This window comes from Talpa europaea, assembly GCF_964194135.1.
Source record: "Talpa europaea genome assembly, chromosome: 11".
Classification (NCBI taxonomy): domain Eukaryota; kingdom Metazoa; phylum Chordata; class Mammalia; order Eulipotyphla; family Talpidae; genus Talpa; species Talpa europaea.
Window position 1 is genome coordinate 12,258,308 of NC_140078.1, and position 17,704 is coordinate 12,276,011.

The 17,704-nt window shown below is 39.7% G+C and overlaps 1 protein-coding gene across 11 annotated transcripts in view; it reads left to right on the forward strand.

Moving 5' to 3' along the window:
* Positions 1 to 17,704, forward strand: part of PTPRT (protein tyrosine phosphatase receptor type T) — a gene marked incomplete at both ends in the record, with an annotated part of 916,214 nt that overhangs the window by 822,095 nt on the left and 76,415 nt on the right. The window lies entirely within an intron of this gene.

The window sequence follows — 17,704 nt, forward strand, 5'->3', positions numbered from 1 at the left end:
AAGGTGGGAACAGAGGGATGTGGATTTTGTAAAAGTCACTCAACAGGTTCTTATAGGCACTCTGGTGGAGGGAGGCAATAGCTGCTTTCAAATATTGATACTCTGCCTTGGGGGAGAATTCATTTTAAACATATAAAAAGGTTGAAAGAATAGTAAAATGAATATTCATATTCCCATTTGCCTAGATTCACCATTTGTTCACATTTTATAATATTTGCACTTTCTATATATATACACACAGATACATATATATGTACATTATAATTTACTTATATATTTCTTTATTTATGTGTAGTTTCCTGAACCATTTAGAAGTATGCTGCACACCTCATGACACTGTCATTTTAGAATTTAGCATGGGTTTCCCACAAACTCGGACAGCTCATCAACTTAACCACATTAAGATGATCTGACCCAAGAAATGTCACCTTGTTTCAATGATAACTAATGTGCTAGGTCATAGTTGAATTTCTTCAATGTCCCTGAAGTGTTGTTGTTGTTAATATTAATTATTAACCCAGGTGCTAATCAAGGTGCTCACAGTATATTTGGTCACATTATATTTGGTCATTTCAGGATGCTGACAACTGTAAGAAGTCTAGGTCAGTTCTCCCCTGAGCTATTCCGTAATCCAGATTTCTCTGATTTTTTTTTCTCAAGATTGCATGCCGGTTAAACCCTTTGCATGTGTACTTGCCTTTGCATCATGTCAACATACTCTCGTTTTGCCCATCAATGGTAATACTAGGTTTGAGCATGTCTTGAAGTTGAGTAATGGCTTTTAAAACACAGTCTAATGGCACATACTGGTTATTTCATGAGCAAATATTTCCCTTCCATTTTTCTCAGTGAGCAGAGCAAGTTTTCAGTCTGTGTGGTCATGACACCAGCCTTTCTTCCATTCTCAACCCAGATGAATCTCTGGGATTTACCATTCTCTAGGGACTAGGAAAGGGGATATTGACATAGGTCAGGAAAGGGAGAACAAGGATTGGCAAGGAATTGGACTTAGTTTATCCTTGAAGAAATGCCCGTCCTGCGCTCCCCAAGCCTCTGGGGAGCTCCTTACCAAGTCCCCTACTTTTGATGAAGGGGCAGAGAAGTTCATTTACAGTGCACTTGAGGCAACACACTGGCCATGTGGTATCCACTCACCTACAACCTCTCCTGGACAACGTCTGTGCACACTGCTTTCCATTGATAAAGGTGTCTTGGGAGGACTTAAAGTGCCAAAAACATTATGATCAGAGATGCATGAAAATAATATACCCTCAAATAGTAGGCATTTGATCTTAAGCTTTTTGATCTTAAGTGAAAACACTGATTTCTTGGTTACACTGATTTCTTGGATTTCAAGAGGAATCATTACTACCTTTTCCCCTATGAACCAAAGATGAGATTCATAAGAGGAAAACACCCAAGACTGAGATAGATTGACCAGCCAGAGAGGAAGAAGCATATCCAATAAAGTCTAATTAGATATTTTAAAATCCAGAGGCAATTAATATATGCATACACTGACATACACACATTTAATGCACAGATATGTGTGTGGGTATATGCATTCACTTTAATAAAATTGTTTTTAAAAAGACAGAAAAATTTCATTTGACATATTCAATTATGAAGAAATTTTTCATTTGTTTGAATCAATGAAAATTTTAGGACTCTTATGCCACTGGTGTCCTCAGGTTATAACCACAAACATGCTCTGGGAATTCCTTAAATTGCCCTGGAAGGTGTCTGGCACTTTTGAAAATGCCCTGGGATGGAACTACTAGGATGAGATTTGAGAGGGGCGTGGAATGTAAGTAACAGTTACACTGGAGATGTAGAAATTGCTTCTGAAATCACACTGATATGTGTAAAATTGAATCTATTTTCGAGGCATTAGGGAAGCGACTGGCATCAGCGTCTTTAGGAAGCCTGAGATTATTTGCAAATTCTGAGGAAGCACTGAGAGAGGCAGAGCACAATAATGGTTGTCACATCAGAAAAGATTACAGGAGATCGTATGGAAGCTCTATGTTTAGTAGGTCAAGAAATCTCCACACAGCTCTCCATAGTGGTTGGAGAGCTCCCACCATAGTGATTGCACTCCCACCAACAGTGCAGGAGAGTTCCTTTTTCTCCACAACCTCGAACAGCAATTCCACTCCTAGGTATTTACCCAAAGGACACAGAAACATCCATTCCAAAGAGCACCTGCATCCCTATGTTTATAGCAGCACTATTTACAATAGCTAAGCTTTGGAAACAGCCCAAATGCCCAAAAATAGATGACTGGATCAAGAAGATGTGGTACATATACACCATGGAATATTACTCAGCAATCAAAAAAGATAAACACATGCAATTTGCAGCAACATGGATGGAGCTGGAAGGGATCATGCTCAGCGAAATAAGCCAAAAAGAAAAAGAAAAATACCGGATGGTCTCACTCATAGCAGGAATCTAGAAAACTTAAATAAGGGACCAGGAAAATGAATAACTATAAGAAAGTGAAAATCAAAATCAACAAACACCTATGAACCAGAGACACGCTATGGGGGGTAGGGGGTGGGGAAAGGAGAGATTGGGGTCAAAATAAGGGGATTGTAATTGTATGGGGAATATAAAAATAAAATTTAAATTAAAAAAAAGATTACAGGAGAACATGCCCTGAGCAATTATTTCATTATTGAACACGTGGGCCTCTGCCTAATTCAAACTCCACATCTCCCAGTGCGCGTTTATTTTCTGGGGGTGGGGGTGAGGGGGCGGGTGGTGTTCTATTCCAAGTGACTGCTAAGTGCTAAGTTGGACAACATCCGTTCAAGCAAGCCTCCCAGTCTCATAGAGAAACATGACCTCCCGCATCCAGGGGTGACGGGCTTTGTCAGCTGCAGGCTCTTTGCTGTGGAGTGCTTTGGCATTCTTGAAAAAAGAATGTATGTCACATTTCAGGAAAAAACAATGTGCATTGTTTTCAGTTTAAGGAAATGTTGACGTTTCTTAGGTAATCTCATTTTGATCTTATTGCCCTGTGTACCTGCTTATTATTTTTTCTGAGTCTTTTGCTCATTAGGATTGTTTTCTGGTTCTTTCTCCTGATGATTTCTTTCTCTATCCTTGCTTAAATCTTCTTTATAAATATTTTGTTGCTAGTGCCACCTTCTCGATCATTTTCAGTTCAACCCAAAATGCTTCAAAACAAGTCACTATTAAATTCCTATGATATGGGGGCTTGGTTGCCTACCGTTTCCATAGTGGCACTGACAGACTCACCCACTGGGTGCCATTAGCTCATTCTGGCTTCACTGCTTTGCTTCTATTCTATTGAATTGTTCCATGGCTGATGGTGGAGGCACTCCATCTCTAAGGGCTGTCAGAGTTTGGGCCATCAAGCTGTCTGCTAAGTAAAGAAGCAGGCATGGTTGTGGTCTTGGAGGTGAGATTCAATGGCTATTCTCTCAACACTGAGTACATTTTTTTCCCTGTGCTATGAGTCTTGGGCACAATTCAAGGGTAATTACAAAAATTAATAAAGTGGGGCATTGTCTCACAAATCATAAAACATTTCTACTTAGAAGTTGTCATAACTTACAAAAGTCTTTTGAAAAACACTTAGGCCATAGATCCTTATTCCTGCCCCATAGATAGTACTTCTATTATTACTCTCACTTTTTTTTAAAGATTTATTTATTTATTTATACAAGCACTGGCTACAGTCAGAACCACGGGAGGGTGAGAGAATTCACCAGAGACAGAGCAGGGAACAGAACAGGCAGACTGATGAAGTACACTACTGAGGGGAGCAGCGGGAACGGCACGAGAGGTCTGCGCGCCATTTTGGACCCTCGCCGGTGGCCGGGGATCGAACCGGAGCTGCAGAGGCTGCAGGCAGCTTCGCAGCCCAGTGCTCAACCACTGTGCCATCAGGGGAGGCCCTATTATTACTCTCTTTCTACAGATGAGACAACCACAGTTGAGGTTCAGAGAGACTCTGTGCCCCAGATCACACAAGCATTTGCAGAGTCATAATGAGGACACGTGTCTCCTGACACCACTTAGCTTCTCTCTGCCTGCTTCCCCAAAGTATTTGGGAAATATCCAGTAAGAATATCTACAATAAAACTGCAGTAAGAGAACAAATAATCAGATGAAGGAAAACATAAGTGAAGACAAGGTCAAGATCAAGATATAATTATCTTAAGATGCGATCTAAATTTGCAGACTATTAACTTTCAAATTCAAAATTGGCACTGAACTTTGTAGTAGCAAAATTTCCACTTCCAAATGGGAACATAACTTTTATTGGTGCCTACTATGTGCCAGATCTTAGGCTTGGTATAAATCCATTCTTAGGTCTCCTAGGAACCTAGATGAAATATTATTACCATTTTGTAAATAAGAAAACTTCATTTCAGGGACTTGAAGTAAATAAGCCCAAAGCCTCAAATGCAAATGGTGGAGGTGGATTCTTTGGCCTCTGGCCTTCTCCTGTGCCTTGTCTGGGACGAGGACATTGACTGCTGGGGAACAGGGATAGCTCCTCTCTGGTGATGGGCCAGCTTTTCTAAGGTCTAAAAGACCTTCCTCAAGTCTCAAGTCACATGATGAATAGACAGTGAGGTCTGGATCCCAAATCAGATCTTCTGCTTTCAAAAACAAGCATCTTTGTCTTTCTGTCAACCTTTAGTTTTCTCTCCACCACAAAGCTGGGCAAAGAGAAAGGAAATCTAGCTGAAGAGCCTTGCTGGCTAGGAGGCAGTGCCTCTTCTTGGTTCCTTTTTTCACCTCAGACCCTGTTTTCTCTGCTGCAAGACGACAGCTGCGCAGTAGATGCTTTCACACGCAAGCTCTGTGGGAATTGTACCACCAGGAGCTTCTTAGGAAGTGGGACTGCAGATCTGATCTCCTGTCCTCAGGCATTCCCAAGTTGGATCAGGCCCTGGATAAACAGAGAAAAAGACAAGCAAGGATGGCCCCTGCAGAATGAGCACTCTCAGCCCAGGAGCGGGGTATGGATGGTCTAGCAGTGGGAATCTTTGCACAGTCCAAAGCAGCCATAGTAACAACCTGCAAAAAGAGCCAGAGGACCACCCCCTAAGCTGCATCTGCTCTCAGAAACTCCCATCCATTCATTCCTACTTATTGGTCAATAGCCACATGCTGGCCCTCGTCTGCCCCCTGGCGTCACATCAGATAGTGAAATCAGTCTGTCCTTTCCTGCAGCACCTGCCCCTCCCCCAGCTGTGGGACTGAGGCCATAGATGTGCCCTATAGGTCTTTCCTCAGTCTCAGCAGCCCCACATCTGCCATCCGCCAGTCTTCTTCAGGATACATTTCTGTTTTTCAATTTGCTCAGAATCTTGATCAACCCTTCTGTCTCCGTTTGGTCCTTACATGAATATGTGGCTTCCAAAGTGAACATGACTCCCTGTACTGAGCTGAATTACTGTTAGTTCAGAGAGCTGCCATCTCCCTCACTCTGAATTCAAAACTTGGGTTCAGAATACACTGCCCAAGTTTGAATTAATCCACATGCCAGATAGATAGATAGATAGATAGATAGATAGATAGATAGATAGATAGATAGATAGATAGATAGATATCTCCACCTAATCCAGAAGTCATGCATCCAGCTAAGACTGCTCAGCCAGCTCAGATGAAGGTGATTGGAAGGGACCCAAGTAAAGAACTTTATAATCCATGTCTTCTTGTTAGATTTTACCCAGTTATCCCTGCCTACTGAGATATTTTTGATTTCTGGTTTTGTCAGCCCATGAGTTCACTTCAACCTTCCAATTTGGGGACTCAAAAGTAATAATTACTTGATTTTAAATATCGACAGTAGCAGTTATCTATTGATCATTTTTATGTGCCCATTCTCAATGAAGATTTTATGTGCCTTTTCTTACCTCATTAATATGTTGGAAGGATTAAAGAATTAATATAATTGTCCCTGATGATTACAGATGAGGAAACTGAGTCTTAAACAGTAAGTCTTCATCACTTTAAAAAGCAGAGCTGGAACTTAAACTCAGGTCTGTCTGACAGCCCAAACCCTACACCTAAGCCCATCCCACCATACCACCATTATACAGTAGCTATCACTCCCATTATATAGATCAGGAAAGTGAGGGTCACAGACACTGAATCTTTGGCTCAAAGCAGTGCTTCTCAAAGTGTGGTCCCCAGATGAGCAGCATCAGTATCACCAGGAAAATTATTGGAAGCAAATTCTTACAACTACTTCCAAATTGTTCCAGACTACTGAATGCAGAACTCAGGGAAGAGGGGAGCAGGGCAGAGCAATCACTGTTTTTTAGTGATTTTAAGGGATGAATGTTCAAGTTTGAGAATTGCTGTTGGATTCCAAAATCCTGTTCTTCATGTGCTAGGTTATCTCTGATCACAGTAGAGTTACAGGCACACTGGGGGAGAAGAGCTCTCACTACTCTTTATAGGCCTGGATGCACTAAGAAAACACCGCCACTTGGAGATGCTGAATTTTAAGTCTGCTAAAACCTACATATAGGTTTAAAGCCTATATATAGCTGTGAGGGTCCTTACACATGGGGGCTCCTCTCAACCATCTCTAAAATCTTCTCTTGTCAGAACAGCAAGCTTCAGAATGGAGGGAGTGGAAATTTACAAAGAAGAGCTATCATGAGTCACAGAGTGAGACCAAGAGCTCAGCAGAGCATTGTGAAAAGAATAAAAAAAAAAAGTGCATGAAATTCAGTTTGCGGGGACAATTACATTTCCTGGTTCCTCCACGATTAAATTGAATCTAGGAGAAGAATTGAATGTTATAAGCTTGCCACCTCCAGTTTTATTGAATATTTTACAGGGATTATTGAATATTTTGCAATCATCCACTTGGCTGACAGATTAAAGGACACACTTATTAAGTTCCTGGTAAGCCAAAGTTGGATGGAATTGTTTACTCCTTGGAAGTACAAAATGGAAATTTAAGTGGCCTTGAGAAAGTAGACAAATTGCCCATCACAATCACTAGGGAGTTAAATTAAGTCTCAAAAAAGTATATTGGCATCAAATGGGACAGAATAGGCGAACAGAACTTTGGTTCACCACGTGATCCAAACTCCTCCTCTTAAAGGTGAAGAATTGAGTCCCAGAGTGGTTTTTTCGAGGTCACTCATTGAATCACTAGCAGAACCTGGGTGACATTTGGGGACTATGACCACTCTGGTCCTTGTCCCACGATCTCCTTTAGAGGAATGAAGTATGGTTAGTACTGGTTTGTCTTCAAATATTTTCTGTGGACCCCCATCCAATTTCTGCACTAATAGAACCTTCTCAAATTGAATTATACTTTTCATCACCTGGTTATAGGAGTAGCTGAGATGTTCCTTTAAATATTCATTGAATGGCAACTATATGCCAAGCCATGTAGGGATTGTAAAGATAAATAAGACATGGTCTCTGCCTTCAAGGATATTACTATCCTCCAAGAGGAGACTTGTAAGTGGATTAGTTTCAATAAATGTGATAAGTGATAGAGAAAAGGCATACACAGTGCTCCCAGAACACTGATCGGTGGCTCAGCAAATGATTCATTCTGCCTAAGCTGGGCAATACTATGTAAAGGAGTGGACTGTTGCTGGACCAGTCCAGTTCCAGGGGTCTCCAACAGATTATGACTTGAAGAAAGTACTAGAGGAAGAGTGTCCAAGGTGCAAGGGAGAAAGGCTTAGAGCTGTAAGGGGCGTTGTAGTCTTGGAGAAGGGAACTTGGAGTCCAAGGTACTCAGCATTGAGAGAATATAGCTGGAGAGGTTGCTAAAACAGTAGCTAGAATCTTCTTGGGAAGGGACTTAACATTTGTAATCTGCTTAAATTCACTCTCCAGAAAGGACAACCTATTTAGAAATTAGAGTAATCCAGTGTTCAATGTCTTTCCATTGTTGAAGCTTGGCCTCATATTCTCTTTGATTTGTGTAGAGCCAGCTTTCCATTGCAGGCAAGAAGGGACAGCATTTTATTAGCTTCAGACCCTCACTTTCATTGTGAGCTGGCCCAGCCATTCCTTCTCAATACCCTTTCAAACAGTGAAACTATAATGCTGGAGTTGCTTTTGACAATTTATGTTAGGCCATTACATCTTGAGAATAAAATAGAATTGTTCTCTACACCTCACAGGTGGTCCTGAATTACAACAGGGCACTTAGAAATACTTGTTAAAGTAATCAGGGATAAAGAAGTGATGTTGGAAATGTAAATATATAGTTGCTAGGTAGCAGAATAAACCGAGCTTAGAGACCAATTTTTTTTTTTCCATCAGCTCAAAAATACAACCTTGATAAGTTGAAAGCATGGAGACTAATTCTAACAGCTAACATTTTGTGTGTAGTTACTGGACAAAGCATTTTATGTGCATTGCTTTACTTCATTTTCTCAACATTCTGCGAGCTAGATTAAGAAAACTGAGGCTCAGGGAATTGTAGTAAATTGCCCAAGGCACACAGCTGCCCTGAAGCCAAACCTGGGGTTGAACCTAGGTTTTTATTGTTGACCTGTTGGCAGCTTGTCCTTCTTTAAACTCTTTGCTTAACTCCAATTCTTCTTGTTTTCCTCCTTCCTCCTCTTCTCCCCAAGCCTATTCATACTTATTTATTGGTTCCTCCACCTGTTGCCAACCTCTAACCATCACAGAATCCCAGAGCTTAGTTTAGAATCTTCTCTTTCTTGTTTATACACTAAGTGGATGGTGATGACATTAGGTAAGATGGGAAGTTCAGGAAGAGGCCAGATTTGGAGCCAAACAAGGGGAATTTAGATCTAGACAGGTGTTGTTGAGTCACTGAAGAGATGTCAGGTAGGCAGTTGAATCTATGGGTTTGGAGCTCATCAGAGATATCTGGCTTGGAGATATAAATGTTTGCTACACTGTTTAGAAAGTTAGATTGAATACATTGCCATGAATAAGGAAACTGAAGTCCATAGAGATGGAAGACATGGTCAGGGTCACTCGGCAAATGAGTGGAAGAGCCAGAACATTGAACTAAGACTTATGTGTGAGGAGTGCCTGTAAAAAAAAGCAATCAATTAAAGCTGAGTACAAAACTAGGAACTGTTTTTACAGAATTATACAGAGGCTGAAAATAAAAATAGAATTTCAATTTCTTGGCATTAAAACAAGAGGAGCTATGTTAAATGTAATAACAATGCTACATTCAGCAGAGATGCAATATAAATTAAATCTTGACTTGTTTCTTTCTCTTACCTCTACTTCCAACTCAACACCAAGCTTTGATTAGTCTATATCTTCAATGTATCTAAAACCCATCTACTACCTCCATCCTTCTCTGTCACCATCATCTCTTACCACAATAAGGGAAGACCCTAAATATTCTTCATATCAGTCTGTGTAATTCTCTACTCCACTTTCTTCTTAACAACTAGAAATATCTATTCAAGGCAAGTCCAAACATGTTACTGCATCCCTCTGTAGTTTAAAACAATTCCTTGGCTTCTGAGTTTTCTTACGCTATAAATCAAACTCCCCATTCAGACCTTACGTATAGGTAGTTGCCCTGCCCATCTCTCCCAGCTGCCACATTTCACTGCCCCTTTCTCTGTCAGTTCCAAACCACACTCACTGCCGTCTTCTCTCAGAGCTTTCACTTTTCCTTTGCCATGTCATCATTCTCTCTAGAACAGGTAAGTCAGCTACAACCCAGAGACCAAATCCAACCCACTGCCTGCTTTTATAAATAAAGTTTTATTGGAACACAACCATGTTTACTGTTTACAAATTGTCTCTGTGTAGCTGCTTTTGTGCTTATCAATTGAGTTAAGTAACAAGTAGTGGTAGTAGTTTGCTACAGAACCACCTACCCCACAAAGCCTAAAATATTTCTTCTCTGGTCCTTAAAAGAAATGCTTTCCAGCTCCTCATCTAAAGCACTGATATATAACAATACTCTTTGACTCCTTTAAGTCTCAACTTATAGATTTCTTCTTTCTGAACTTTTCTCCCAGGGTCAGGTTATTTTCCTTTGTCATTTGCCATCAGAGAATTTTGTTCCCTTTTTTCTACAGCACTAACCTCATTTTGCAAATATGTTTTGTTTTATGTCCACCCCCTCTCTGATAGATGGCAAGAGGGAAGGACCATTTGTATTTTGCTTACTACCGTAATCCCCAAACTGTACTACAATGTGCAGCACAGAATAAATACCACAAAACTTTATTGAGTTGAATAGATAGATGAATGGGTGAGTGGAGAGACAGCTGGGACTCAGGTGTAATGTTCCCATATATTAAGTCAGAATAAACAGGAATATTTTAAAAGCATGGTCTGACTACATCTTGTCCTGTTTTCTCCTTTCAAAACTGAGTTTAGGAATCAAAGAATATTTCTTTTCCAGTCAGTTGATAGCCAGTTCTTAGCATCTCTTCCACACTTGCCATGAATCCCTAGTCTGCCAACATTGAAGGGAATTTTACAAGTCCCCTTTCATGCTTCCTGTAAAAGTAAGAGCTGCTACTCAAAATAACATCAAGTAGTTAATCATCAACTTGTCTGAGAATGTGATACATCATTCTTTCGACCATAGGAAAAGGAAAGGATCACATCTGATGGTCTTCAGGCCACACACTAATATAGGCAAAGACTCAGATGGGCTGCTATCTGGCTTTGTTAGTGGGAAAAAGTGAGAAAAATAGAAAATACAGAAAGCAGATGTAGCAATGAATTATCATTCTCCATTGATTAGATGGCATCATAAGTAGCCATGAGTACATCAGTTATCTAGAAAGGTTCTGGTTGAAAATGAACACCTGTTGTATGGATCCCATCTAAATGGTCAGGAGAGAGCTTTGTGGTATGGCTTCCCCACACAGCTTTTCTTGCAAGCTGAGATGCTTCTTCATTAATTGATACTCACAGTCTAGATAAAAGGGAAGGGGTTGTATACCATGTTAGTTTTCTAGGTGAGAAGAAGCTAAGATTAGTTGATAGAATGTCAACCAGAAATGGAAATGAACATCTTGAGTTCCTTCAACATGATCAAGGAAAACATGGAGGACTTGAATTTTAAAGGGGAAGTGGTCAGAGTTTGATTATTCTACATCTTAAATGTTAACACCGAAGAGGACAAACATGTTATTACTCTTCGATTTGTTATAGCACACCATGCACCTTGTTAACACTTAATAGGATAAAACAACAACCATTGTAATTTGCTCCTGGGGAATAGGAATAGGATACAGCAGGAATATCTTGTATCTTGTGCTTGAAAATGTGGCAACTCAGCTAGAAATGACTGGACACCTGTACAAGGGTTAAATATCTAGGGCCTCAAGTCTTCCTCAAGTGCCAATTTCTAGAGATGGAATACACAAATGGTTTCATTATGTGCATGAACCCTTGGTTGAAATTACTAGAATATCTGTGGCCAGTTGGCATTACCCCCTCTCTATGAATCTAACTGTGGCTTCCTTGTAGCATGGTAGACTCATGGCAATTGAACTTCTTTTGTGATGGCTGTCTTTTCCCAGGATAAATGTTCTGAGAAATCCAGTTCTCTTAAAAACTAGAATCAGAACTGATTCTGCTGCAGTTTATTATTAATAACAGTCACATGTCAGTCCTCGGCCTCTCAATAGGGAAAATGGCATATGCCTACAGAAAAGGAATGACTCAATGGTGGTCACAATTTTAAAAGAAAAGAATAGCTGTACAAGGGCACAGAGGTATGAGAAAGTCTACTTGGCCTTCAAGTAGACATTCAAGTAGACATTTTCCAAATCTCCAGTTTAGAGTGATAACTCTTTCTTTACTAGCACAAGGTTCAATAGCACTGCTGAAGATTTTCTGAATCTGTAAAGAGTTTTTGTTCTTTTGTACAATTTCTTGTGTGTATAAATGCATTCCCTAAAATGCGTAGTACAAAAGAACTCAACAATGTTAACTTCTTTCTAAAGCTTGAGAGAGAATATGAAGGACAAGAGATGGATGTCTCTGCCTCTGTCCAAGGGGCTGATCCTCCTTGAACTCTGACCATTTTCTCTGTAAGTCCTTTCCCTTGGACTTGTAATTATGAATGGTTTGACCTCCCCAGAGTATTTGGACCATTAGCTCCATGGGATTAAGTGGTGGGAGATGAACCTGGAAAGCCAATCAAGGACCATGTCTCAAAAACTAGAGAGCTTGAAATTTATTATGCTTTCTACAAGGAGCTAACACAAATTTTAAGTGGAGGAGCAGAGTTGAGTTCAATTTTAAAAAGATCCGACTAGTGACAGTGAAGATAATGTATTGGAGTGGGAATTAATAAGACTAATAAAAAGAAAGTGTTGATACTACATTATATCATATTCAAGAAAAGTAACCAGGCACAAAATACTGGTGTACAGGGAAATTTTATTTTACACATGTATCCACACCAATACCAAAAATACACATACATATCTGCTTATAGAATTAACACTTGCTACAATCCAAGTGGTGTAGTCAATGCTTTGTAATAAAACAGATACTTTTTCAGCATTCCATTCTTGGAACTGTTTTGAAGTCCAGAAGTTATCTATTAGATCATTCTTCTTGCTCCATATTTTCTTGATCAGTCAATATTTTGATAGTTTAACTCTAGAAATATTTGGACTTCCTTGATACTTGAAATAAATGTCCTTATTCAGTTAATGTCTCATTGGGCCAGTTCAGTTTTCCCAAGGTGAAAACCCCTTTCATCTTCAGGATCTTTGATCTAAGCAAGATGAAATTTCATCTGATCTACAGATGTGACAGAGGCTCAGAAAGTAAGAGCCATTCCAAACTAGCAGAGTCACTTCTGTTTCTGCTACAGTGAAGATCCATGTGGTCCTCCACTGAGTCTTCTGCCAGCTGTGCTTTAGCAAATGCATGCACTTACAAATCTGGTCCCTGGACACTCTGTTATTAATAACCCATCTTATTCTGTCTCATCACTCTCCTTTCAAATTGTTGCATCAGCAGAAGTTTACCTAGTAACTATGTAATTATTATGCTTCCTTATTTTAAAAAATGTAGCCTAATCGACAATTCAGAAACACAAAGCTCACCATGCCACTGCCCAACTAAAAACCTATCACTGGCTCCCTCATTGCCCTCAGAATGAAAGGTTACTAAGGCATATTTCAATAGTATTGTCTTCAAATTCAAAAATGCAGGCTGCTCCTTACTCCATCTGTCTCTAAGTTTGGCCTATGCTCCCCAGTGGTTAGCACATAACATCTTCAGAACCTGCCGCCATTAATTCAGCAATGGTTGTTGAATGCTTACTATGTGCTAGACATGTTACTGGCTATCCTGGTACATCAGTAAATGGAAGAGAAGAAAAATTCCATTTACATAGAGCATGCATGGTGGGGGGACAGAAAATAGAAAAAGAGAAATAAGAAAGAAAGAGACAATGGGCAATAAAAGATAAGTAAATCATATGGTGTTGAGGAATTAGTAAATGCTATGAAAAAAAACAGAGCAGGATAAGTGGTGTTGGGAATGTAATGTGAGGGAGTATTATAGTATTACAGAAGATAGAACTTGAACAAAGACTTAAAGAAGATAAAATGTATGATTCATGTCTAAAAAGAGTGTGTTCCTGCTAGAGAGTCACAAGGCAAGAAGGTACCTGATGTGTTCAAGGAAAATCAAAGAAACCAAGACTCCGTCCCAGCAGCAAGATCCACAGAACAGTGTTTTAATAATGAAAAAATGGCACTAGCCTTTATTGGACAGGACTTAGAAATATAAGCCAGTCCATGAGATGCATGGACTTGTCTGTTTCCAATCCTTCCAGAAATCACCATTGTAAATGGGTTAATCCAAGATGTTTCCAAAAGACAACAAAGATTCTGTATCTAGAAGGGTTGAGTCCCACTGCCATCCAAGCCTTCTGAAGCAGAAAGCAAACACTGTAACCTCCTGTCTCTTGTCCATGATAAAGCACATCTCTAAGAATCCCTGCGAAAGCCAACCACTTTCAAGATCTCTCCTTGCTGCTGATTCTGACCTTTCTTAGCCAGTGAAGGTCTGACGTTGGATTCTGTCTCTACTTTCCTATTACTGGACTCTGCTATGATTCCTCTGTGGCTATATTGGACTATTCTAAGTCCACATTTAGGTGAGTCACCCCTGCTGTGACCATTGTGACTCCACCCCACAGGATCTAGTACGTGTACCCCATTCAGATGTAGTCACTTGGTTCCTGATTGGCAAGGAGCCCAGTGTAATGTTAGCTGGCACCATCACTTCTGCCATTATTTTCTAAAAGCATCATCGTTTTTTTCAGCTGACCCTAGACATGATGTTTAGTTACCTTTCCAAGTCATTTATTTAGCATGAAAATTTATTAGTTAGACCATTGTTTAGCAAATTCATCACATTGTACTTTTTACTTAGCAGAATCACTTAATTAGTGTTTTATTACTGGAATTGACTGTCAATTATGTGGCTAATTCGTTTACTTAGAGAATGAATTTTTTATCTGGGCAAAGTAATTCAAAGTGCATTGTTAACTCTTTAATGATTAAAGGTTGTTGTCAATTGCAATTCATGTTGCAAGGAAAATTAAACTATTTCCTTTGAAGTATCAGATGTTGGGGAAATTTCTGGAAAAGTGCAGAGAGGGTAGTTTAGAATATTTCTTGAAGTAAAAAGTAAATAACTTTCCATTAACTGAATGACTTAGAACACTTGGCACATCTAAGTAAAATTAGCTAGAGGGTTTTGATTGGATACATTAGAATAAATTATTATGCTATATTCTTATATGTGCATATGAATATACTCTTTTATTGACATTATTTCCTTGGGTTCTTATAAAAATCATTATGGAATAGCATTGGAATATATAGTCTGAAGGCTCCCTGGTAGCCCCAGTGTCCTTGCCTCCTATTATAGATCCTTGCATAATCCCTTCCCTTGAAAGCAGGTTGGATCTAGTGACTGGTTTCTATTGAATGGAGTGTGACAAAATATTGAGATGTCACTTTCAAATTTAGATGACTAAAATCTTGGATGCTTTCTCTCACACGTTTGCTTCCTCTGTGGGAGTCCAACTGCCCTATTGTGAATTACCCTATGGAATGACCCAGTGGGTAAGGAACTGAGAAAAGGTTCTGGCCAACACTCAACAAGAAGCTGAATCCATTAGTCAAAAAAAACATGAGAAAACTAATCTTCTAACACTTATCAGAGTGAACTTGGAATCAAATTTGCCCCAAGTAGAGTCTCCATATACAACTATAATCACAAATGACAGGTTAAGGTCTACTTCATGAGAGACCTTGAGCCACAATTACCCACTAAAGCTGAACCCAGATTTTTGACCCACAAAAACTGTGATAGCATATACTTGTCATTTCAAATCACTAAATTTTAGGGTAGTTCATTATTAGCAATAGATTGCTAATATATGGTTTAACATGTGGGATGTTGTAATAATTTTCCAAAAGCCTTTTGATTAATAAGTAGAGCCAGAATTTGACACTAGACTTAGCATTCAATAGACAAAAAAATATGAACTACAAGCAAGACCTCTCACTTCAACTTTCAGAAGTCCTTTAAAGCTTTGGCATCCTACAAGGGCAACTATTCACATAGTCTCTATAATAATCATTCCCTTGTGACCTGTATGCCTTCATTACATGAGAAGCAGCCACTGGGATTCTGGAGTAGCTGATGAGCAGGCTTGTGAGACTGATCTTCTTGACCATGTTTCAATCAGGAATTAAATCAGAATTCCTTACGCTGGCCCCAGGCGCTGCCCTGACTCCCATTAAATGGTTATAACAGTAGTTCCAAAACATGACTGGCACCAAATAAAAGCTACTAAATTCTTAGATGTAGAATTTAGAATCAAGGAATCTAAACATAAGATGCTCCCTGGGTGACTCCTGTCCAGCACCAGGATTTGGGAGCCACTGCATAAAAACAGGTTGGCATTACACTGATTAACTTAAAAGTGACTGAGGCTCTGCCACACTACCCTTGATATACACACACTGCTTTATTATGAGAGTATGAGGGATCTATTCTTCCCACAAGAAAAGCCATTGGGTTTGGTTACATGAATATTTTGTTTGGCTGGTTTTGAAGATTACTAAGCTGTGTTGCCTCATGCATTTGTTAACAGTAGACAGGACAATGTTTGATTTTTATGGACAATCTTAGGACCATAAACAAGTGGTATTTCTAATTGACTCTTCCTCAGAGACATCTAACCCCTTGCTACTCAAAGTGCAGGTCCAAGGACCAACAGCATCAGCATCATGTGGGAGCTTGTTACAGATGCACTCTCAAAGGTCACATTCCACTGTAATTGATTTTAAATGATCTTCCTAAATGTCTACTGAAGTTTGAGAGTCATTAATATAGCCCAACTCCCCAATTTTAAACTTAAGATCCAAGGATGTAAAGTAATTGTGCAAGACAATTTAGTGGTAAAACCAGAATGAAAAAACTCAGTCTTGTAACTGAGTTTTATTTTTATTCTACCGGTGTCCTGTTGTCCTTGGGGTTAACTATATCCACAACTTTGACAAAAGTGTCCAGAGCATTGTTTGAAATGGAAAATGGGAGCTTCAGCTCACCCAGTACAATGGCAAACTCATTTCAAGCAGCTGTTGCACATTGAAATTTCCTTTCCCAGACAAGTTAAGTCATTTCATTTTCTCTTACACATCAACGAAAAAGTCACCTGTCAAGCTGAAGATTGTAAAACCTGTCAAAATTGAATTTTACTAGTTAGCTAAGTATTACTCTGCAACTTCTTTTGCATACCTTTGTCTTATTACCATTTTGATGAATGGGAGATAGAAAATAAAACCAGCCCATCTTATTGGTGGGAGGCATTACTTTAGGTTTTTTTCTTCCATCACACATTTTCCTATGATGGTGTGGATCCTGGAGTGCAGTGCCACATAAACAACACAAAATGCCCAGCTGGTTGCCTATAATGTGAGCACAACACAATGAGAAACTACAGTTCATGTCGAACCCAAGCTGGAGTTATAGAAGCTGACAACCTTCAGTTGCAGAGAAGCACATTTGATCTGTGAAGCCCTTTTGGGGAAGAAATGCATTTTCAGCAAAGGTTGCTTGCTCCATATACCCATCAAGACTATTGGAAAGGACACAGGAAATAAATATCTTGTGACTTCACCATAGAAATTAGAAGATATGAGAGTAGACCTCGAAGACAGACTGGCATGTCTATCAGCAAGGTGGAGGATGAATTCTGGAGGAACAGGTGTTCTATACCTAAGAAATAAGTATTTACTGAACAACTATTAGATCCTGGGGATGCAGGACAGATGTTCCATTAAGTGATGATTTGGGGGTGGGGATAGGTGAGGCAACATGGCACTACCAATGGCTAAGTTTATTTTTAGTTGTGCTCATAACTACCCAACACAGAAATGACCTGTAGGAGCCACCTGAACTTTCTCATACTTGCAGTCAGTTGAGCCCTTGACATATACCATATACACTTCCTCATAGTCTCAGCCCCTCCCTCTGCAGAAACTACTCTCAAAACTCACCCCAATATCACCCTCATGTTTGCCAGTATTTAAAACTATACAATTTGGGCCTCCCTGGTGGTGCAAGGAGTTAAGCACAGCACTATGAAGCAATCCGCACCCTCTGCAGCACCCTCTGTTGCTCCCCGGCCAGCCAAGGAGCAACCCACATGGCACAGCAGACCTCT